Below are 24,661 nucleotides of genomic sequence, written 5' to 3'. Positions count from 1 at the left end.
GTCTTTGTTGCTGTGCGCAGGCTTTCTCTAGTTGTGGTGAGCGGGGGCTACTCTTTGTTGTGGTGTGTGGGCTTCTCAATGTGGTGGCTTCTCTTGTTGCAAAGCATGGGCTCTAGGCGTGTGGGCTTCAGTAGTTGTGGCTCACAGGTTTAGTTGCTCTGTGGCATGTGGGATCCTCCTGGCCCAGGGCTTGAACCCGTGTCCCCTGCATTGGCAGGCAGATTCTTAACCACTTTGTCACCAGGGAAGTCCTGAAAGGTGAAAATTTACAGCCTTAATGTACTAAAAATTAAAATATTAAACATCAGTGAACTATACTTTCATATTAAGTCAGGAAACAAATAAAATAAGCTTCTGCAAAGTATAGGAAGGAATTAAAGGAGGAAAAGAAATTTATGTAATAAAAATGAAGGAATAGGGTTAACAAAAACAGAAACTTTAAAGTGATAAAAATAATAACACATACAAACTTTGAAAGTATGTCTTAGAAGAGATAAGGAACGAACAATTTTAGAAATAAAAATATGAAATATAGACACCAAGAAGATTAAAACAATTCTAATAAAGTACTACTGACAATTGAACCTAATTCATTTTGGGGAAATACACATGACAAAATGTACTCGCTCTAGAAGAAGGGAAGTAGAATAGAAGTGGAATCAAATTTTAATGTCCTGAGACACTGAAATGTGAGGTGAATATTCACCAGCCTAGAACAGTTTTCTTTATTCAAATCTCAAATCAAACATCAGGTTCTTTGAGACTTTTCTGATCATCCTAATGAAATCGGTTGCCTAGTCTTACCTCATTAACACTCTTATTTTTTTCATGACTCTTATCAGTGCTTGGGAAATTGTATGATGCTATGTTATGCTTGAAGCTGATAGTAGCTACTCAAAAAATTACTCATTGTCTAACTAATTGACTGACTGATTTATTAATCCCATTTTATATTTTCTGATTTTTGTTATTTTTTCTCCCTGCCACTTCCTAACTTTTGCAGAATTTTTCTTTCTCTTTCTTCCCCTACTGGATTGAAATTATCAAACTATGACCAGGTGAAACCACATTAAGCTTTTGAAACTAAAATAAGAAATGAATAAAACAAACAAACAAACAAAAAACCAAAACAACCAAAAACCTACTTGGTACAGTAATTGTCTTGACGTGCTACACATATCAACATGTTCTGCTTTTCTGGGCTAGAGCTAGCCCATTGCTACTCTAGGCGAGCAGAATTTGCCACCCCAAAATATGCCTCTTTGGCATAAGAATTATTTTAAGTTTTTTTGTTTGTTTTTTGTTTGTTTTTAGTTTTGTTTTTTTAAAGAAGCAGACAAAGGAGAAGCTCTGAAAACTGAATAAAAGTAAAAATTACCTTTCGTAAGAGATATTTATGTTTATGAGAGAAACCTCCATTTGTTTTCCTCTCTGTTACCAGGGAGAGAAAGGTGACCAAATCTCTAGAATGTCTTGTCAACGAAGGCATAACAAACATACTGGTGTTTACTGTGCTTTTCCTGGTAACTTCCTATGACTGGCCTTCCCCACCCAACATCTTTGTCTTTAGCTGGATATAGTTTTTCAGATGGTGACTTGCACCATTTGGAGGAATTATTTAGTTTTCCTGGGTATCTCCCATGTATACAGGAGGTTTACATATTATTCAACTTCTATTTTTCTACTGTTAATCTGTCTTTTATTATAGGGGTGTCTCAGCCAAGAGTAGAAGGGAAATTATTTGTCCTCCCCTGTACTACTTTTAATAATTTAGGAAATCAACACCAGAGACAAACATTTAAAAAGTATTTGTAAGGACTAGAATCCTTTTTTAATTATGATGGAATCATTTCAACATCAAATGGGTTTCCATAGTTTCTTAGTATGTACATTTTCTTTAAAAATATGAAAATATTTTCTGAGAATTGTATGTATTAATTTAGACCACTGAATTAAAGGACCAAGTTTAAAACCCTGTTCCAGATGTTAGAAATACCTATTGCTCTCAGAGACTGCTTTGATGGTCAGCGTTTTGTTTTGTTTTGTTTTTTTCTACTATGTAGGCATTTAAGGATACTTAACAGAATTGAGAGCACTTTCCTTTAGATGGGTCTCTCTGTAGGAAATATCCAAAACAAAAGCATAGTGTTTTCAGCTTCTAATCTTGACTCTGTGTGTGATTTTACTGTAGTTGTTGATCCTCAAGTCCTCTTTCGGGTGGCCTCTCCGTTTTCTGGCATAGTTTACATTGAGGGGTAGGATAAAGATTATTCTAATGGCAAATGCCTTGAGAAAGCCTCAAGGGTTCTGTATTCCTATTGAAACATGGCTGTAGCCTGGACTCCAATTCCCTCACGTTTTCTCTTTAAAAATCCTACAGAACAAGAAAATTCTTCAAGCAGCCCTATAGGACTAGGGCTTAAATAACAGGCCAATAAATACCCACAGGCAGAGAAAACCTACAGATTCATCTTCTCTCCCACTAAAAAAGTGTGCACAGAGGGACAGAAATCTGTTTGAGGCAGCAGAGTCAGAGTGGAAGTCAACGGCAGTGAGGCAGGCCAATGGGGCATTAGAACGGCTGGTTTGGTTGGTTGGAGAAGTACAGTATCAGCAAGAGCAGTGGCAGAGCCCAGAAAACCCTGCGAATACAATTCCCTCCCCCCCTCCCCAAGGAGGGGAGAGCACCATCCTTAGGATAACTGCTATGAGAAAGTCTGTGAATGAAATGCTCAAGACAGGAAGACTGGGAAAGCATTAAAAAAGATTTTGAAATTTGAGAAACAAAATATAGGCCTTCTATTAAATAAACTGTCTGAGACTTAACAGAAGAGGGAGCCCTTGAGCTGAGAAACCCAGACAGCTACTCTTAAACCCTTCCTCTCACCTGCAAATAACTCTTACCTGTCACTTGTCAGCTGATAATAGCTGGTCCATAGGGAAATTTACTAATGAAGGAGGGACTCGGAGAACAGGATGGCTATGGCAGGGATGTAAATAAGTATAAAAAAATCTCTGTATACGTATCTGTATAGCTTACTCTTGAATCCTATAAATGAGTTACTATTCAAAAACAAAGATAATTCTTTGAGATTAAAAACAAACCGAAACAAGTAAACCCAATTGTATATTAGTCTTAAAGGTAACCACACAAAGAATGGGACTTCATAGCATATAACTTGACTGTACAACCTTAGCGAAATGCACAATAAGCACAGAACCAAATAGAAATATTTTATTCCATTCAGAAATATAATTAATGACAGCAACATTAGTAGTAATATTTTGAAATTATTTCTATTATATAATTAGATGAAGCAAATAAGTGTATTAATTATTTGAGTTAAGATTATTAGTGTTATAGAAGGTAGATATAATTTGAAAAAGATACAACTCAAAGAAGTTAAGTAAGTCCACTGTTATGTTAAAATTGAACCTGATTTATTAATGTGAATTCATTAGTTTAAAATGTATTGGGTTGGCCAAAAAGTTCATTTGGGTTTTTCCATAAGATGATATTATAGAAAAACCTGAATGAAATTTTTGTCCAATCCAGTATCTTCTAAATATCTTCTTTGTCACTCCAGATGGCCTGAAAGCAGTATCATTCCAATAGTGAGAATCTCTAACCCTACAGTTTGCCTCCCTGATGTCATTCTGCACTGAAAGGAAGTAAAATTCCTTAGAAAAACACTGATTCCAAGTCTCAGGCAAAAAGAGTACAAAGATTCCTGGGATATATTTTGGTGAAAGAAAATTTTCAAAAACTTTGTGGGGTTGTGTCACAAATGACACCAGATCCTGCTTCAAGCCATCTACGCTGACATTGTGATGTTTTGAGAAAAAAAAAAATCCGTTAATCAAAATATAATGTCTATATACAAATCCAGTAGTCTATAAGACTACGGGGGGATAGAGAGTGAATGAGAGGGTGAGGTGAGAAGAGAGAGAGAAATAACATTTATTTGTCAATTAGAGGTGAGTGTTTGTGTCAGTCTCCTATTATATGCCAACTCTGATCCCGTCAATTGCATCGACATTTGAGGCCCTTGTCCACTTATTTTGCCGCAGCCACATTAGTGACCAAATCCATGGACACACAAGCCTACAGCAACTCACAATATGCTTTTGTCCTGGGACCCTTCCCTTCTGCCCTGGAGCTTTACTGTTGCCCTGGAATCATGACAGGTGTACCTTGTTTAATTGCTCTTCACTTTACTGTGCTTCACAGATAATTACATTGTTTACAGATTAAAAGTCTGTGGCAAGCCTGTGTCTAGTAAATCTACTGGCACCATTTTTCTAACAGCATTGTTTTTATTTATTTATTTATTTATTTATTGAAGTATAGTTGATTTACAGTGTTTCATGTGTACAGCAAAGTGGTTCAGTGGTTCAGAATATATATATAGATATATATATTCAGTGGTTCAGAATATATATATATATTCAGAGTATATATATATATTCTTTTTCAGATTCTTTTCCATTATAGATTATTACAAAATGTTGAATACAGTACCCTGTGCTATACAGTAGGTCTTTTGCTGTTTGTCTATTTGATATATGGTAGTGTGTATCTGTTAATCTCAAATTCCTAATTTATCTCTACCTCTCCCTTTCCCCTTTGGTAACCATAAGTTTGTTTTCTATGTCTGTGAGTCTATTTCTATTTTGTAAATAAGTTCATTTGTATTTTTTTTTTAGAGTCCACATATGTGATGTCATATGATATGTTTGTCTGACATACTTCACTTAGTATGTCAATCTCTAGATCCATCCATATTGCTGCAAATGATATTATTTCATTCTTTTTTATGGCTGAGTAATACACACACACACACACATACCACATCTTCCGTATCCATTCACTTGTTGATGAACATTTAGCATTTAGGTTGCTTCCATGTCTTGGCTATTGTAAATGGTGCTGCTGTGAACATAGGGGTGCGTGTGTCTTTTCAGAATAGAGTTTTCATCTTTTCCAGTGTATGCCCAGGAGTGGGATTGTTGGATCATATGGTAGCTCTATTTTTAGTTTCATGAGGAAACTCCATACTGTTTTCAACAGTGGCTGCACCAATTTACATTCCCACCAACAGTGTAGGAGGGTCCCTTTTCTCCACACCCTCTCCAGCACTTATTATTTGTAGACTTTTTGGTGATACCTATTCTGACTGGTGTGAGGTGATACCTCATTGTAGTTTTTTTTTTTTTAATGCAAAATTTTTATTCATTTCTTTTGCTACAAACCAATGTTTAAAAATAATACTTAGGAATTTATACTCACAGGATATGTTATAATTTACATCTAAAGACAAAAAATACTTCTTGACAATTTATTATATGCTTAGTACCAAAAAGCTCTTAAATCTGCACAGTGTTGGCATCACAAGATTAGAGAGCTGTTTTTGGCTAATGATTGTTATTGAAAAACACTGAGGGAAATTTCAAAATTTTACTTTTTTCCCACTGAAGAAAAATTCAAAATTACTCTTTACAATCAGTAAAGCATAATTTTATGTTTCGCAAAGCATAATTTTGTTTCGCAAAGCATAGTAGTCATATTTAGCAATAGACTCACTTATAAATTAAAGTATACTCACTTCAAGGTTGTATTTTGATGCTATTTCTTTTCCTTTCTCTTCTTGCAAATAATCAACAAGACACAGACTCCTTCTAATTGACAATCCGAACAAAGGAGGAATCATGGCTAACTGTCTAGTTGCTAATATTCGTGAAAAGCAAATTGTAAACTTCTGAGTATGGTTCAACTTCACCAAAAGGTGTAAAGTCGCTCCCTCTGACCACCTTATTCCATGAAAAAAAGTGTACTTTGATTTCTAAAATGTATTTTAAAAATTCAGTAGAAAGATTTAACTATCAACATTTCCAACACTGATTTTTCTAATACCCAGAAACATCCACTTAGCAGGTGTGAGACTAATTTGAAAAACTGAATAATATATAAATGTAAATTATTACTATTAGCTAGTAGGAATAATCACTTGATTCTTAATTTTGTTTATATTTAATTATAAACATACGACTCATTTTTAGAATAAAAATAATGAAGAACATCTCTATCATGTGTCTTTGTTCCCATTAATCCCTCACTACTTAAGCCCTATGTTTTTCAGCCTTTGAAATGAAAGGTATGTTGATACTGTGCTCTGTATTACTTCATAGATCTATCTGAAAGGGATTAATGGGAACAAAGACTCATCGTAGTTTTGCCTTGCATTTCTCTAATAATTAGTGGTATCGAGCATCTTTTCATGTGCTTGCTGCCCATCTGTATGTCTTCTTTTGAGAAATGTCTATTTAGGTCTTCTGCCCCTTTTCTTATTGTTGGTTTTTTTTTTTTTTTTTAGCTAACAGCATTGTTTTAAAATTAAGGTTTGTACATTGTTTTGTAAGACATAATGCTATTGCTTGCTTAGGACTATAGTATAGTGTAAATATAACTTTTATATGCACCGGGAAACTAAAAAATTCACGTGACTTGCTTTATTGCAATATTTGCTTTATTGTGGTAGTCTGGCACCAAACTCAACAGTATCTCTGGGGTCTGCCTGTCCCCACTGCAAGACTTGCTTGGCCTCCTGTAAGTAGTAAACCTTGTCTGATGGCTGGTGAAAGCAGGTGGATAAATTATCTCTTTCAGTCCATGGACAGATGTTCCTGGGACAAAATAGTTCATATGGCATCTCAAAAACCAAAGAAACTAGTAATCAACTTGCTCATGCCAAGCAGCAGACAGATTGATAATTGTTTTGTGCTTGTCTCAGCCTTTCAAAAACCATTGTTGTGGCTGGACCAGCCCCTGTGGTTCTTATTATGATTGCAAAACATTCTCAGCCATAACCATCAGGAAACTTTGGGGAAAAAAGGTTTATTACTCACAAGTCCTGGAAAGCACATGACATATCTGGGGCCCCACAGCAAGGTAGAGGGTGGAGAGCTCGTGCCCAGGGGCCTGGGATTCTGCCTTTATATGGGTTGGGGTTATAAATCAAGGAATGTTGTTCAACATCCAATTCTGTGAGAACTTTGTCATTAGCCACTATAGTTGCAGACCTATAGTACATGCTGAAAAGAATTCAGCATGAAGAACAGGATATGGCACTCTGTGCTTAGAAAGTTAGATGTATTTCAGGAAAAAAGTTTTATGAACCAGGATTCTTGCATCTTCCCATACATAGAAAAGCACCAAAATCATTAACTGAGATACCTGTTCCATGTGATTAGCAGTAGCCTCTTCCGTGATGTATGCTTAACTGCACGTATTCTTTAGCCAAAATCACACAAATACTGGCCTTTCCCCGACCTCTTTGGAGCAGTTCCTAGGAGCTATCTGGGAGGCTGTCTCCTGGGTTATAATCCTCAGTAAGACATTGAATAAAACGTTGTGTGTGTTTTTTTGTTTTTTTCAGTCAGTAGGAGTGGGGGCGTAGGGTTTTGTGGGCTTACTCTTTATTGGTGAATTTAACACATAAGAGCAATGTGAGAAGAGGAAGAAAACAAGTTATTGAAACTAACCAAGATCTCTAAAACAAAAAGAACTATGTGGAGGGAAAAGAGCTCTGAAATCATTTAATAATAGTGATAAATCCATAGCCATTGCTTACTGGTGTAAAATCAAGAAGTAGCAATACAGGCTAATTATTTTGAGACATGGAAGTAAATTCCAAACAAAATTGGAAGGAGAAGTGAAAGTGTTGCCTCTGGGGAGACAGAAATGAGTGGGCAAATGGAAACAGAAATATATATAGGACTGCAAGTTTCCAAATAAAACATGTAAAATTATTTTTATCTTTAAATTATGCTTTGTGCAATTTTAATAAATAAAAATAAGTAAAGAGGGTAGGACGTGCTGATTATTTCAGGCCTGGGTTATAGACTTTATTTTGCAGCCGTGCATTGTGTCAACCTCGTGAAAATCTAAGGACTAGGCGGAGGGAAATGTATCTCTGAAAGAAAATTGGGGTGAATGGGTGTGAGTGACCAAATATAGAAAAATTAGAAACCAATGCCAATTTCAAAACCCAAACTCGTCATGTTTACAATCAAATATTGTATGCTAACTCACATATACGGAATCTAAAAATGGTACTGATGAACTCAGTGACAAGAACAAGGATGCAGATACAGAGAATGGACTGGAGAACTCGAGGTATGGGAGGGGGCGGGGGGTGAAGGGGAAACTGAGACGAAGCGAGAGAGTAGCACAGACATATATATACTACCAACTGTAAAATAGTCAGTGGGAAGTTGTTGTATAACAAAGGGAGTCCAACTCGAGGATGGAAGAAGCCTTAGAGGACTGGGGCCGGGAGGGTGGGGGGGACTCGAGGGGGGGAGTCAAGGAATGGAAGGAATACGGGGATATGTGTATAAAAACAGATGATTGAACCTGGTGTACCCCCAAAAAATAATAATAAAAAAAAATGGAAAACAGATGATTGAACCTGGTGTACCCCCCCCCCCCCAAAAAAAAAAATATCAGCTGGCTTCCATGTTCTCCATTGGAGCCTTGCTATCACCGTGGGCATGCAGGTTTAGCATTTCAGAATTGTCTTCGTCTCTTTTCTGTTTTTCATTATATATAAGCATTTGCTAAATTCAGTTAATGTACTGCTTTGGTGATCCTAATTTATTTCAGCATGGTTATAGTTCAGATCTCATTGCTGCTTGCTTAAATTGTCAAAGTACCTCATTGCTGGTTTAAATCAAGTGTTTTTTGTATTTTTTTAACCTTACCTCACTCCCATAATCACACATTTCTGATAATTTATTGTGTTTTTTTTAACAATTTCAAATGTTTTTCCAGCACTTTAATGGCTTAAAATTAGAAACAAACTAAATACTTAGATTTAATAAACTTTGGTACTTTATTTTTTAAATAAATAAATAAATTTTTTGGCCGTGTTGGGTCTTTGTTGCTGTGCATGGGCTCTCCCTAGTTGTGGCGAGTGGGGGCTACTCTTTGTTGTGGTGCACAGGCTTCTCATTGTGATGGCTTTTCTTGTTGTGGAGCTCAGGCTCTAAGTGCATGGACTTTAGTAGTTGTGGCACACGGGCTCTATAGTTGTGGCTCACTAGCTCTAGAGCACAGGCTCAGTAGTGTGGGTGTACAGGCTTAGTTGCTCTGCGGTATATGGGATCTTCCTGGATCAGGACTGGAACTCCTGTGTCCCCTGCATTGGCAGGCAGATTCTTAACCACTGCACCACTAGGGAAGCCCCAACTTTAGTACTTTCTTTTTTTTAATTTTTAATTTTTTAAGAACTTTTATTGAGATATAATTGACATACAATAAACTGCATATATTTAAAGTGCACAATTTGATATATTTTTTTCTTATTAGTAATGTATATATGGCAATCCCAATCTCCCAATTCATTCCCCCCCCCCCCCCCCCCCACCGCTTTCCGCCCTTGGTGTCCATATGTTTGTTCTCTACATCTGTCTCTATTTCTGCCTTGCAAAGCGGTTGATTTGTACCATTTTTCTATATTCCACATATGTGTTAATGTATGATACTTGTTTTTCTCTTTCTGACTCACTTCACTCTGTATAGTCTCTAGGTCCATCCATGTCTCTACAAATGTCCCAATTTCATATGGATAGAATAGTATACAACTCTTAGAATTTTAACGCTAAAGATTGTGGTGATATGTATGCATTGTGATATAATGTTAAAAAGTAAAGAAATATCAGCAATAAAAAGAACAAACTACTGATAAACACAATATATGGTTAAATCTCATAGATACTGTTCTGAGTGAAACAAGCTAGAGACAAAAGAGTATGCACCGTATAATCCCAAATATGTAAGGTTTTAGAAAAAGTGAAATGAATTTATCTTGTTAGTCAAAAAGTAATTCCCTTTGGGAGAGACTGGTTGCAAAAGATTGTTATAAAACTTTTTGGAGTGATGGACATGTTCTATATTTTCTCTTTGTTAGTGATTACATGGATGTATATTATTGTTAAAACTTATTGAACTGAGCAGTTAGGATATATTGTATGTAACTTGCATCCCAATAAAAAATGAAAAATAAACAAAAAAAAAGAAATATGCAACAAGGCTGTTACATCATTACATCTGGTGCAGTGTGTACACTTGGATGAAGAAAGAAATTAATTCGCGAAACACAAAGTGTCTTGGTGTGATGCTAGAACTAAAGGAAATGTTTTCATTAGTATTGATGATAGCACATCTGTGATAGAGACTCCTAATTCTCACCCACATTGCTTATCTGTTCCTATTGACATTTGAGTGGTTTATGCTTCTCATTCTTTTTATAGCTAAGTTGGACTTTAGATTGGTTTTGGCAAATGTCCTGTGATAGAAGTGACGTGTGACATTTTCATGCTGAAGCATTCATTTGTTGGGGTAAGGCCCTCCAGCTCTCTTTCTCCCCTTATCACAGTGATCAGATCGTGTTAAGATAGGAGAGCCCTAGGATCTAAGCAGCTGGGTCACCCAATTAACTTATTGACAATATGATATTGCCCTGCTGAGTCACCTGGGCCCGCTGTGCACTTTGTACACATGAAAAATTAAAGCCTTGTTGGGTTGTATCAGTATCAAGGTAGTGATTCTATGCGTTTATTTGTTCAAATAACATAACCTACCCTACCCCAATTAATGCATCTTTTCAAACAGAAAAGAGACAATGACAAAATATTTGATAACCAAATAGAAAAAAAATTTTTTTCACATGTTTAACTCTAATGAGTAGAAATCATAATTATAATTATTTTGAGGTTTAATATACTTTTAGAAATGAAGCAGATTAATTTTCTACTGAATAATATTGACGAGTTTATTTTGTAGTTTTTCAAGACTGGCTTGGGTGCTCTCTAGCACACTCTCTATTTATCAGTCTTTCTATGACCTATAGGATTATCATAACAGGCAACCATAATTTCACTGAATTCTAACTGAAATTCAGTTCTTAATGTATTTGTTCATTCATTTTTTTTGGTAATGTATTCAACATATCTTAGTTGAAGACCTTCCATGTGTCAGACATGGAAGTTCTAAGTACTAAATTCTTCAAAATATCTGAGAAAGTGGAATTTTTGCATTATTAAATTAAGATCAGTGATATTTAGAAGCTACCCTCATACAAATTCAAAATGTGATCTTCATGGTGTTCAAAAGCTAATCTGGCTTTAAACAGTCAGCCTATCTGAACAGAGTTTAGCTTTACTCACAGGAAACTTGTTTATTATATTACCACTGTGGTGGATGTTTTCACTTATGTATGACACTTTGTAAACATATAAGAAAAGCTTTTATTTCTTTTTAAAGATTCTTTAAGGCATCTATGCTTATTAAATTTGTTTCTTTTTCTTTTATTTTTTGGCTGCTTTGGGTCTTCGTTGCTGCTCACAGGCTTTCTCTAGTTGCGGTGAGCAGGGGCTACTCTTCATTGCGGTGCATAGGCTTCTCAGTGCAGTGGCTTCTCTTTTCGTGGATCACAGGCCCTAGGCCCGCAGGCTTCAGTAGTTGCAGCATGCAGGCTCAGTAGTTGTGGCACACGGGCTTAGTTGCTCCACAGCATGTGGGATCTTCCTGGAGCAGGGATCAAACCCATGTCCCCTGCATTGGCAGGTGGATTCTTAACCACTGTGCCACCAGGAAAGTCAGAAAAGAGCTTTTAAACTATTTCTAGTATGTTGTTTTCGCTGTTTGTTTCTAGTATGTTGTTTAATAAAGATTTACTTTATTAAAACAGCTAATAAACGAGCTATTAATCACAAAAATGATAACAGTATTATAAATGATAACTATCATAAGTACATTTAATAACTGTACTTTTTTTTTGTTTTAGACATTATTTTAAACCTTTTGTGTAATTTAATGCTCATATTATGATAAGCCTGACTACTATTCTAATTCCAGGTAAACAATGTGAGGTCCAGAGAGTTCAAGTAACTTGCATGAGGTCACTTAGCTGATAAGAGACAGAACTAGGATTCAAATCTATGTCTGAACTCAACATCTGGACCCTTTCCCTCATTGTAAGTGTGACCATATGCCCAAGTTTGCAGTTTACATTTGCTGTTCTTTTGTCGTTTCTAATAGCATGTCCTGTTACCTTCCAAAGTGTCCTGGTTTGGAAGATAAAATATATGGTCACCCTACTCATTCCCTACAGCTTCACGTGGCCCCTGCTCACAGGGTAGGGACAGTTCAACTATGTCCAGAGGTAATTTGAAGAGTGATCAGATATGGAGGTGAAATTGCAAGTCCAATATATTTTTCTTAGCTCATTATTGTTCTCAGCAGCAGATAGAGTCTAAACAGAAAAGGGGATTTAAAAAGAAAACAACAATAACAAAAAACAAGAAACAGGGTAGTGGGGGAGCTACTTTTCCTAAATAGGAAAGTATAGGATAATGCCTGAGAAGAATAAATGCCACTGATAGATAAGGATAATCAGTCTCTGGATATCTTGGTGCATTTGTGAGCCTACGTAAGGATCAAGAGTGAAATGCAGCACAAGTTTATTTTGTGGCTGTGGATAGCAGTCATGGTTGGCTTCTTTGTCAGATTATAAATCAGTTCCATAGCACTACCTTGAGATTAATGAGTTCTTCCTAGATACAGAGTTAAATTTATATAGATTTATGCAATATTGGAATCTGCTTTATTTGGAAGTAATTTATATGACTATTCCTTTCTCTTTGGATATCCAGTAAGAGAGCAGAACTCCAGGAAAGGAAGTCCATTAAAAAATCTTTTTAATGCAAATGATTATCCAATGCCTTTCAAAGGCATTCATTGCTTTATAGCATTTTATCGGACAGTTTGTCCAATCATTTTATATTGATTGTAAAATTCAGAAACCTTTTGTATCATTTAAAGACTTTGAATCCCTTTCCTTCTGAGAGCTGAGGATGCAAAGCATTATTCCACTTAATGAGAACAAATTATGTTATTATCAGACAGTATTTGAAAATATGAAGTAACTCATGCTTAAAATTGGGGAATTAAACATAAGTAGCATTTTATACACTGCTTATAATTAAACTATTTATTCAATAAGGATATTATAATTAAAGAAAAGAAAAACATAACTTAAGGCCATGTAATTTGTTAAACTATTTTTGAACTATTGTCACCAGTTCTTATATCTGTAGAGATACATGCAGAAGAAAAGGGTATAATTTTTGTTTCAGAAGATTGGAAATGTACTTTATATTCTACTTGACTGAACTCTAATCATCATATATGCTCAGATTTTGTTCTAGATTAGTGAAAGGATAAAGGAAGGGAGAGAGTAAGGAAACAATTGTAAAAAATAGTTTCTAGTGCAAGGATACAGACAAACCTGGTTTCAAATCTTGGATCTTCTTAGTAGTTATGGCACATGGGGAAAAGTGTTCAACATCATCAACAGTCGATTGTCTCATAAAGTGGGAGATACACCGTTTTGTCAGAGTTGTTAGGATGATGGGAGGAGCATATATAAAAACAATTTTCAAAATGAGTCAACAATACAATGAATTTATATAAATATTTAATATTACTTGGGTTGAATTCTTTTAAATATGATGTCTAATGCACAGTCCTGTGCTCCTACACCAAGGTCGACCCGCATCTGGAGGACTGATACCGATACTTGTCAGCAAACAGTAAGTGGAAATTGCCAGTTAGGAGCTTGTTTAGAGGATAGTGAGGACATGACATGTGAAAAGAGTCAAAAGAAATATGGATGTTCAGATTTCGTCTGGCACAGCTTAGTAGGAACATTTGACTCTCATTAAGACTTTGACAATCAGTCAGCATGAGTGAATCAGTCAAATGGTGAATGGTTTTGGGAGCTACATTTGGTTTAATGATTGTTCATCAGTTGTAGATGGTTGGGAAACCATTTACCTGGGCTTGAGTGAAAGGAACAGACATTGAAAAAAGAAAGTTGAATTTCTTGAATTCTAAGAACCCCTCCAACTTGAACATGTTTCTTTATATCCATTAATTTATAGCAAGGGGATGTATCTGAAATGCCAGGGCACAAAGAATCCAAAAGGAAAAATAGAAAACAAATTGTGGAGGACAAAGATATAGAAAATAAGACAGAAAATACATGTTTCTGAAATAAAGCAATCAAATAATCATTAACAAAATAATTCAAGAAACATTTTAACACTAAGGAACTTGACTTTCTAGATTTAAAGGGCCCATAAAATGACAAGAAAAAAATGAGATTGTATCAAGGAATATCACTGTGAAAATTTGAAATTTTGAGGATAATGAGAAAAATCAAATCTTTCCAGAGAGTGAAAGAAAAATGGTTCAAGAACCAGAACTGCTTTGGACTTTGCATCATTCTTGGAATTTAAAGCAGTCTGATTGCTCAGAATGTTGAATTGCATTTTCTGCTATTCTTTGTAAAGTGGAAGAACCACCCAACCACTTTCATAATCCCAAATTCTCTTATTAATTTCTTGAATATGAGTCTTTCCTTTAATCCAGAGTTGGCAAAATATGGCCTGTAGGTCAAATCAGGTGCTCCACCTGGCATCATAATGACCTGTGAGTTAAGGGTTGTTTTGACAAATTTAAATGGTTGAAAATATTAAAAGAATAATCTTTTATAAAGATTATATGAAATTCAATTTCAGTGTCAATGATCTCGGGTGGCCTCGGCATGCAGTGGATTGAAGCAGAGTTTAAGTTCCCGGCCAGTGATTGAAGTTGGTTGTGGCAGTGAGAGCACCGAATCCTAGCCACTAGACCAGTGGTCAGTGACAAGGCCTTGGCCCTATGTCTTTTCAGAAAAAGAATTCCCACAAAGACGGAAAGTAGTGAAACAAGTAAAGTATTTATTAGGGGAAAAAAGAAGTACAGTACGTGTGTATGCCGAGACCAGCTCGGCAACTCGGGGCGAATGACAGGTGCCGCAAGCTTAAAGAAACACAAACACAGATTTAAGAGAAAGATGGGACTGGGGGACTCAAGACCTCTAGGATCAAGAGCCCCGCTGATTCATCCCACGTTGCTTTTATTGAGCTCTCGGCATTCAGGAAGTAAGATAGCATAAGGTCCTCACACTCCCAGTTCCGTCCCACAATCAATGTTTTCTTTGAAGTAACCGAATTTCTTTCTGTACATCTTTTTGCACAAAGGGCCTCACATGATTGGGGGCAGTGGTCTTTTGCAAGAACAGCAGAAGGACATTCAGTGCGTGCGCAAGCAGCATTCTAACTTGCGCTGACCTGGCATTCCTAAGTCCGCACCCTTAGCTCCTCCACTGCTCAAGTAGGACATTCTGCACCCAGTTGCTCGGCCCACATACTTTAATTACTTTTAGCCATATTTTCTGTAACATTTTCAAGGCTTCAGAAAGACTTCTGAATGTTTTCCCACATGTGGATAGACACATAGGCAGGCTCAGAGAGAGAGTCGCGCCCTCATGGCAGTTTAAATCACTTACATGGGGCATTTCTTCTGGGTTTCCTTTGGCCAATCATTTTGATTTGTCTGGTTCAAAGTCCGTGTTTGGTATATCTCAGGATCTTCCCATGTGTGCACATGCATCTCTCAGCCAAGATGGATTCTACCGAAGAGGCCTATGGGTAGAAAACATCTCTTAGCATCACTCCCCTTTTGACCTCCAAGGAGCCTTTCTGTGCATGTATAGTTGGGGAGGTCTCCAGACTTTGAGAATGAGGAATATGTGGTCTCTTACCTTCTATCTGGGCACGGCCCAGCCTCCTCTCTCTATTGTCCTGTTATTTTCATCTGAGTATCGGGCCACAGGGAACAAACTCCAACTATTTGCCCCAGGGTCCCATCTATCTCCTGCCTCATCAATAAGTAAGTTTTATTAGAAAATGCTGCAAGAATTCATTTATAAATTGTCAGTGTTTGCTTTTGCACTGCAATGGTGGAGTTGAGTCGTTGCAACAGAAAACATATATGGGGCTTTGCATGCCACTCCATGCACTACAAATCGCAATGATGCAGTGATAACAGCATTTCCAGCATTGCCTTACTGCAACTTTTCAGTTTTTATTTTACTTTATTTCAGTTTAGTTTATCTTATTTTATTTTACCAGTGCATACCAATCATAGAAAAACAAGAGTAGAAGAGAGAAGTGGACCTTGTATGATGTGCTTATAGATCTTAGTTGACTGCCCCTTATTTTGATATTGAATTTGATAACAAAACTGGGTTTGCTATATAATGATACTAAAGACGTACTAAAAAGAGTACACTGATACTACTCATCGGATATTCCTAATTCACAAGAAAACAATGGTCAGAAACATTTAGGAAATTTAAAATGTTTCATTGCAGCAGAAATTCTTCATAACAATAGAAAAATTAAGAAGTTCCTGCCAGCAAAGTAAGCTTCTGTGTAGCTCATTTGTAAGCTGAGCAAGAAAAAACTTCACTGATAGTGAGTTAATAATATTATGTTTGGTAGCAGCAGCTAAAGAAATGTGACTATGGAAAACAAACTTTTTAAGAGATAGACCTTTGGTGAGAGCAGTGCATTGAAGAGTTTGATGTCCATAGACAATTGTAAAAAAGCAAATGATTTTTGGTGGCTTTCTTTGTTTCATGATTAGTCAATACATATCACTGATGCTGCTCAGCTGTTGTTTATTCGAGGAGCTGACACCAAGAAGTCATTGAGAATTAGCCTCTGTGAATAGTCTGCCTGGAAAAGCTGCAGGAGCGAATATTTTTATAGAAGTTGAGAAAAAACATATTGAGTGTAACAACATGGGATCTTGTAAGACATACTAAAATTGCCCTGGTAAAAACGTTTAAAGCAGAAAAATATTCAGATAAACACATTAACAATGTTTTTGGAACGTGTAAAAGCCTCTGGTTACTCATCGTATGGTTCTTCCACAAGGCTTTTGTGGAAAACACTGAATCATGTTATAATCATGTGTTATTGAACTAATAGTGTCACTAGTGAATTGTCTTTGCTCTCATGCATCTTCTCATGCTCTTATTCATTGTGAAATCTTAAATTTTTGTCGGAAATAGAGGCTGACTATCCTGGGTTGAACTACAACACAGTGTGCAACAGCTTTGCAGCAGTAAAGTTTTATTGTGATATTTTCAGCTCAAGGGCCAGGTTGAAATTTTTCTGCATAAGAAGAATTACCTTCTGTTATTGAACACTAAGTAGCTTTGGAAATTAGCTTTTGCTGCAGACTTGATAAAGTTTCTTAATGAGTTCAAACTAAGATTACAACATAAAATAGTGCGAATTTTGCAGATTTATAATTACAAAGAAAATTGTGCCTTCTGTGAAAAATACCAAGAACTGATATTTGAATCACGAGTAACCTCACATTGCTTTGTTTGCTTCCCATGTTGTCAAAAGTTAAAACGAAAACAGAGATCTCCATTCTCATACAGATTTACAGTAGATATATTTTTCTAAGCTCACGCTACAATTCCAGGAATTTTTTTTTTCCTTCAAAGCAAATGTCAAGGAAATTTTCGTGTTTTAAAATCTATTTAACATGGAAATTGAGGTAACTTCTAACCAGGTCTTCAATTAGAAGTAATTATATCAAAGTAACGATATACTAAAAGTTAAATATCAAAAGAAGGGTCTATTATAATTCTATAAATGTCTTCAAAGTAATGAATATGCTTAATTAAAATCATATGTGTGGATTGATATCAGTATTTGCGGAATCTGTATATGTGAAAAGATGTCTTTAATATGAGAGATGTACAATTTCATTAAAGATCACCATTAACAGATGAACACCTGTAATTGATTTTGATTAAAGGAGACACTGAGTGAACCACATTTAAGCAAAATATTATCTCCCAAACAGAATCCCATTCTTCTAATTAGTAGAACTGCATTAACAATTATATTCATTTATTATCATGTTTAGAATTTCATCAGTAAAATTTTTTGTTATTTTCTCTTTTTTTACATGTGCCTACCCATATATTATTTTGTTTTGCCTCATAGTCCATAAAGCCTCAAATATTTTAGCCCTTTACAGAAAAAGTTTGATGACTGCTCTTTTAATCTACCTTGATCTTCTATAAAACAATATTTTAATTACCTTTATAATATTTTGATATTTCTCTCTTCTATAAATAAATGTATTAATATTTACTGAACCATACACATCACATAGCTAAAAAGAACCTTCTTAGGTACTCTAAGGTACATGGAAGACAAACTCTCTTTTTTACCTACATAGAAGAAATTTTCTAGTAGGAGCTAAATCTCAGTTTTATTATAAATATCCAGACACCAGAAGCAAACATTTCTTTTTTGGCCTGAATTATTTTCATGCTTTCTATTTATGAATGGGTTGATAATAAACAAATTTCTACATTATAAAATGATTATTTAGAAAAACCAAAAAATCCAATATTTTATGTTTTCTTGTTTATTTCTTACTTTGGTTTGGTTCTTCTTGTCATTTTGGTAAATTATTTCTAGATCTTACCTTGCTGGGATTGTGGTTGAATCCCAGTCCCTGACCCTTCATCAGCCTGGGTCCCTGAGTAACAATGATGAGGGAATGACTTGAAATGGACATATAGACTAAGAAGCAAGTCTTTATTTTATCAAGGTATTAAGTTTTTTTTTGGGGGGGGGCTCTTGTATTACTATAGAATACCTGATAGTTGTGAATTTTCTGAACCATTTTAGCATTTAAACAAAATTGACAATCATAATTAACTGCCACAATTACTTTGTCTCTTAAAAGTTAAATTGACATCAAGCTTGAGTGAATAAACTAATATACTTCCCCATTTATTCACTTTAATGGGAGGGCAAAGCAACCAGAGCAGGACGAGGAGTCTCCTGACATTTCTCAGCTTGCTGTGTCCTATTTCTACTCGTTCTTAGAAACTGAGATGGTCATATCTGAAGGAATTCATAAAGCATCTGAAGTTGGGAGAGCGAATGAATACATTTAGGCTAATTAAATGGCTTTTTCTTAGTCCATTTGAAGAACATATTTTAGAAGGAAAAATAAAAGGCCCTGGAAGGATAATTAATGCAACAAATAACCTGGTTTGAAATATGCTTTTATGGTTAAATGTTTTGATGATGAGATCTGGCCTAAGATGATTGTATCACTCAAGAATGGGTAAGGTAAGGTTTTTCAGTACCTGAACTTATTAAAATTAAACTGCTCATGTTGGAGGTGGAACTTTTCCAAGGGAAAAGTTTAAAGAAAATGACAAAACTTAAAACTAATTGAAAAAAAATAGCCACTATTTGCCAGCTAGGTATGATCTAATATAATTAGCTTATTTTACAATCTCAACAGCCCTGTGTTCTTATTATTAGTTATCATAATATTTATTCTTTCCATTATATGAAGAAGGAAGTTCTAATTAATTTTCTCCAGTGTTCCAAAGCTAATACATTATATAACTGAGATTCATGTCGTTCAATTAACACATTTATTGCGTACCTGTGGACTGGATTTGAGGTGTCAGAGAACAAGAGGAGTCAGGTGTGATTTCAACATTTTTTGCTTGACCAACTGAAAGAATGGAGTCACTATTAACTGAGAAGCTGGACTTTACCAGAAGTCATGGTGCCCCCCTGTGTATTGCCTCCTTCGAAAACCATCAATTTCACAATGTTAAATACTAGTTAGAGGAACTATGTAATTCTTTATGTTTCTTATGCTTTTCCTCCATTGATAGAGTACATAAAGGCCTGAGGATATACCCACTAAATATATTTTCAATTATTTAAAACAAAGGAAGCAATTTAACAAATATATTTTCATTTGGTCCATCCAGGCTTGATGCTCAGTCTAGCAGTAAATGGAATGGAGGAAGGGGTAGGCAGACTTTTTAAAGTCTACCTGTTCCTCTTTCACAACTGCTACTACTTTAGAATTATACTGTATATCATGAATAGTATTATAACCTAACCACTATGACATTTTTAGTTCAAGGATCACTGGATTCCCTCACATTAAGCCTTCTGACACATCTGCTTGTCAGCAATGGTGCCAAATGTTCTCATTTTGCATTGAGGGGAGAGCTGAATTTTAATTATATAATGTTTTATTATTCTTTGATCCGCTACAATTTATCTATATTCTTCTAGACAAATGCATTCATTTTTTTGAAAGTCTTTGAAGGATACTGAAGGATTTCTAAGAGCCAGATTGGAGATGTGTCCAAATGTTTACAGATGGGTAAACAATATCTTGAAAAGCATAGTAAGTTTAACCTATTTTTTAAAAGAAGTTATAGAAAAAACAATTGTCAAAATGGCATACAGGTTAAAAAATCCAATCACTACTCAGTAGGATCAAATTCCTCTCTGCTCTTGTATCCTTTAACATGTCACAGGGAAGAGCTAATTCCTTCACATTCCATTTCAACATGAAACTTAGAATCTAAGGTAAAGCCAGATCCGTTGTGCTTGTGTTGAAAAAGGACTCAAAATTCGCTTCCCAGGAGCAGTGACAATGGAAGTTTTACAAAAATATTTAATCATTTGATGCTGGTTTTATGATAGTCACTATGTGCTAATTAGTTCAGGGAAAAGAGGAAGAATGCAGCTGCCATTTGGTCGATATTTTCTACACTGAGATCTACAGAGAAAAAGATCTTCACAGAGCACTCTCAGCTCTTTTGGTTTGCTCTACAGAACACAGATACCCTCTCTGACTTTACATTGTTCCTGTTGCTTGCAGTTGGAAAACAAACTTCAAAAGTTCCACCTTGCTTATTGAGTTCCATACATGTACTTTAACATAATGAATTCATTTTCCCTTACACTCTGGTGCACAGCTAGATTACATTTCCAACTCTCACTTTTAATTAGGCAGCCCCTATGCCTTAGCTCTGACTGACAGAAGTGAGTGGGAGTGACAAGGCTGAGTATTCATGGAGTCATAAATCCTTGAATAACCACATGAAGAAACACCTTGTTCAGCTGAACCACACTTGTTTGAACTGTATGTGAGTAAAAAATAGACATATGTTGTATTGAAACATTAAATATTGGGTCTAATTTTATAGCCACTGAGCTCTAACAAGTCCACATAGCATTCAAAACTGCTTATAGCATGTCAGACTAGCATCCTCACTCATGGCATTTTGGTTTGCAGCATTATTCTTTCTAATCATAATAGTCTGTTCTTTATTCTTAATTCTCCAAAGTGAGTTAATCCTCCTTTATTCATATTGCTGTGAAATTACTGTATGAAATTAAGAAACGAATGTAAAGCTCTTTAGAAAAGAAAAAACTTGGCACATAATAACAGCTTAATTAGTGAGAGCTACTATTATTTTATTGAATGTCCTGAACAATCGTTTTCTTTATATTTACTATCTCACATATAAATATTCCCTACCTAAACACTTTATAGTTTTGCTTCTAGAAGTTTTCTCTTTCTGAAATACTTTGGTAGTTTGCAAGTTGCTGAGCTGTGGTGAAATAAGCAGTACCTATTTCAAGTTCATTATTCATGTACTACTGAAGGAAAGTGGAAATGTCAACTCTGGAAAGATTTTGATACAGCTCTGGGTTGTTGATTTTCAATTAAAAAGGAATAAAATGGAGCCCTGTCCTTGGGATAAGACCATAAAACTGAACATCTGAAAACTCTATGGTGTATCTTCCCTCTGGAAACTTGTAACCATTTGAGAATTGTAACAAAGAATCTGTAACTTGAACAAATCTGCTGTGCATTTTCTCAGTCACCTTGGAATTCCCTGCAGCTGCAAACCTCATGCACTTTAGAATTTACTTTCATCATGGAGTTAGTTTCTAAGTAACTTTTTGGTTGATTTTTCGATCAGTTTTCTTGCTCCCTGTCCCTTCTAATTTCATGTATTTTTCAGATACCTCATTTCTGTGTTCTAGAAGTATGCATTTTTAGATGAGTTTTATCTAAAAAGTTAAGACATAGAATAAATCAAATCATTTCTACAAAGCCCGCTTATACAAGAGAGAGCTTTTAATTTTGCATTTCCTTTACTCTGCCATGTCTACTTCTCCTTTTCCCACTTAATTATTTATCATTCTGTTTCCCCGTGTATTTGGATTTAGTTTCCATGTTTTCTTTGTCATAATGTCACATTCCTTTACTATTCCATTCTGTTTCTTTTTAAGTATGCATCATCATTCAGCATCTTCAGTATTCCTTTCTCTATATTTTCATTTCCAATTTATTTTCACCCTCTCTCTAATTTTTAGTTCCATCTGAATTAACTGCATGAAAAAAGGGAAAAATAATTCATGTTTCTAGAAACTTATACACCAGTCCTTACACTGAACTCTTTTTTTGTAGTAGATTTTATCATTTCCATTTTTCAAATGAGGAGACTCAAAAGTAGTTATGGAACATGTCCTGCAGCTAGATAATGTTGGAGGAGTTTCACCTGGATAAATGGAGCATCCAGAATTAATGAGTGGTAGCAGTAGTAGAGCATTCTCTTAATAGGATATTGTTCTTCTCTCTTTGGTTTTCTGGGAGCATTTCTAGTGTCATTAATTTCATATGCAATGACAAGGTTTGACAGTAGCTAGGAGAGATGACACTAAGAAGGGTTGTGACAGAGACCCCAGGGACTTGCTAATAGGAAGAACCCTTGAGTACTTTAGTTATCCTAAGTGATCGTCTGCCTTGGTCCTGAACGCTTTAGGCATGCAGACTCACTCATACCACGAAACTCCATGTATATAGCCTCCAACACCATGCCAAAACCCCACTTCTATTCTGGCCCATTTGGTTCTTCAAGTTCTTGACTTGTGACCTTCTTGGCTTTTTTTTTTTTTTTTTTTTTTTACCATTTATTGTCTTATCCTTCAGGCTTTGCACTCAACCCTTTTTCTCTAACTTAGTCTTTCATTTCCTACCTCAGCAATGATCAAGCATTATAATTTAGCTGCCAGTGGTAATTCCTTCATTTAGTCCAGCCTAGGCTCATAAACCTTACATTTCTGTGCAAATCCTGGTGAGCAGTTTCCAAATGTGTTGGCGCTGCATTCATGAGCATTTCTCAGACTCCGGGAAGAAATCTGATTGCTGTGGAACTTTTTCAGTCACCGTAAGCAAGCTGGAGAACTAATAGTTGTTGCTGCTCTCGCCTGTTAATTAAACCAGTTTCTACCACGTGGCATTAATAGTTCACGAGAGCAAGGACTGTTGAAAAATTCAAGAAGGAGCATTTTTCTCACTTTCATTGGATGGGGGCCTCAAGAGGTAAGTTAAAATCTTGTATATGAGTGTGTCCCAGGAGTACCACTTACTCGGGGATTACTTAGCAATTAGAGAATAGTGAGACATGTCATTTGAGTCCTTTGCAGGTTGGTTACCTGAAACCCATTTTATTAAAAGGTCAGACTTTAAATGATCCAATATATAATGTTCTGTACTTTGGGGATTCAGATTTTAATCTTAACACATTATTCTGCTCAAGTGGATTCGACTGCAAAGGCATAATGCAGCGGTATCACTCCACTAGATTTCTGAGCAGGTTTGCCGGCAGGGGAGTGTGTGCATGTGTCTTAGCTGAAAGATGCTTGTAAGAAAATATTTCAGGGCATTTGAGAAAACTGGCATCTATAATTTATCAAAGCAGCCATTTTTAAAATGAATAAAACATAGCCACACTACTTTTGAATCACAGGTCTCAGATTTGCTTGTTAAAATATAAGTTACTTATTTTGAAAAGATACAAGTTGCAGTTGTAGTATGTAATTTTATAGCTTTTGCAAATATGTTTCTGCCTTAAAATTTAAACTTACTTCTTTAGTGAAACATGTCATAATAAATATATTAAAAGGAAACAAAAATTTTGCCAGTACCCCTCTCAAATCCAAAACACAGCAATTTAAAATAATGTTTACCTACACTAACAAGCATCTCCATTGCAGAAATAGAAGGATGCAGTGTGAATTAATATCAGATATGTTTTGTATTATATTCACTAAAGAAAACTCTTTAAAAACAATTTATAGAACTAATTATAACACAGCCAAAGAGATTAGGGAAGGGTAAAAGAGAGGATAATACAAATGAAAGAAGAAAACCCAAACAGTAGAGATGTTACAGTAAAATTCAGTGGAAACTTAGGTTAAAGAATGATGATAGATCAATAGAGAAGTTTACCTGACAAGGACATCAGAATTTATTTTTTCTAATATTACAGTTAATTAGAATATTTCTGACCAAAGTGCTTAAAGAGGGATTGTGGCATAGTTAATAGAATACCCAGAAGTAGATGTTGGGAAGCATATCCCTAACTATCCAGTTATTGTGTACATTAAATTTAACTATTGTTAACCCATTTTTCATTTCTATAAGGAGGTAACTCAAAAGAAAGAGCAGTCTACACACTCTGTTATAGGAAAATATTTCAGGGAAAAAAGGAATTTTGACTACTAGTCCAATTCTCTCAAATTTCACTGAAGCCCACCATTACTCCTTGGAAGTTGACCATTACTCAGAGAGGCTTTTAGAATTTCTGTGGATTTAGTGGGTTATTGAAACCTAGTATTAATTCAGAGTCTTATAGATAAGTCCTGGTTTCCAGATCCACTGATCTCTTTGATGCAGATCTCCTGTCTGGAATGCTGAGCAAATAATCTTTCTTAAAAATTCCTTAACAATAACTTGAATTTCAGACAATTTATATCATCTATCTTC

Source organism: Hippopotamus amphibius, chromosome 9 (assembly GCF_030028045.1).
Source record: "Hippopotamus amphibius kiboko isolate mHipAmp2 chromosome 9, mHipAmp2.hap2, whole genome shotgun sequence".
Lineage (NCBI taxonomy): Eukaryota > Metazoa > Chordata > Mammalia > Artiodactyla > Hippopotamidae > Hippopotamus > Hippopotamus amphibius.
This window is presented reverse-complemented; position numbering follows the sequence as displayed.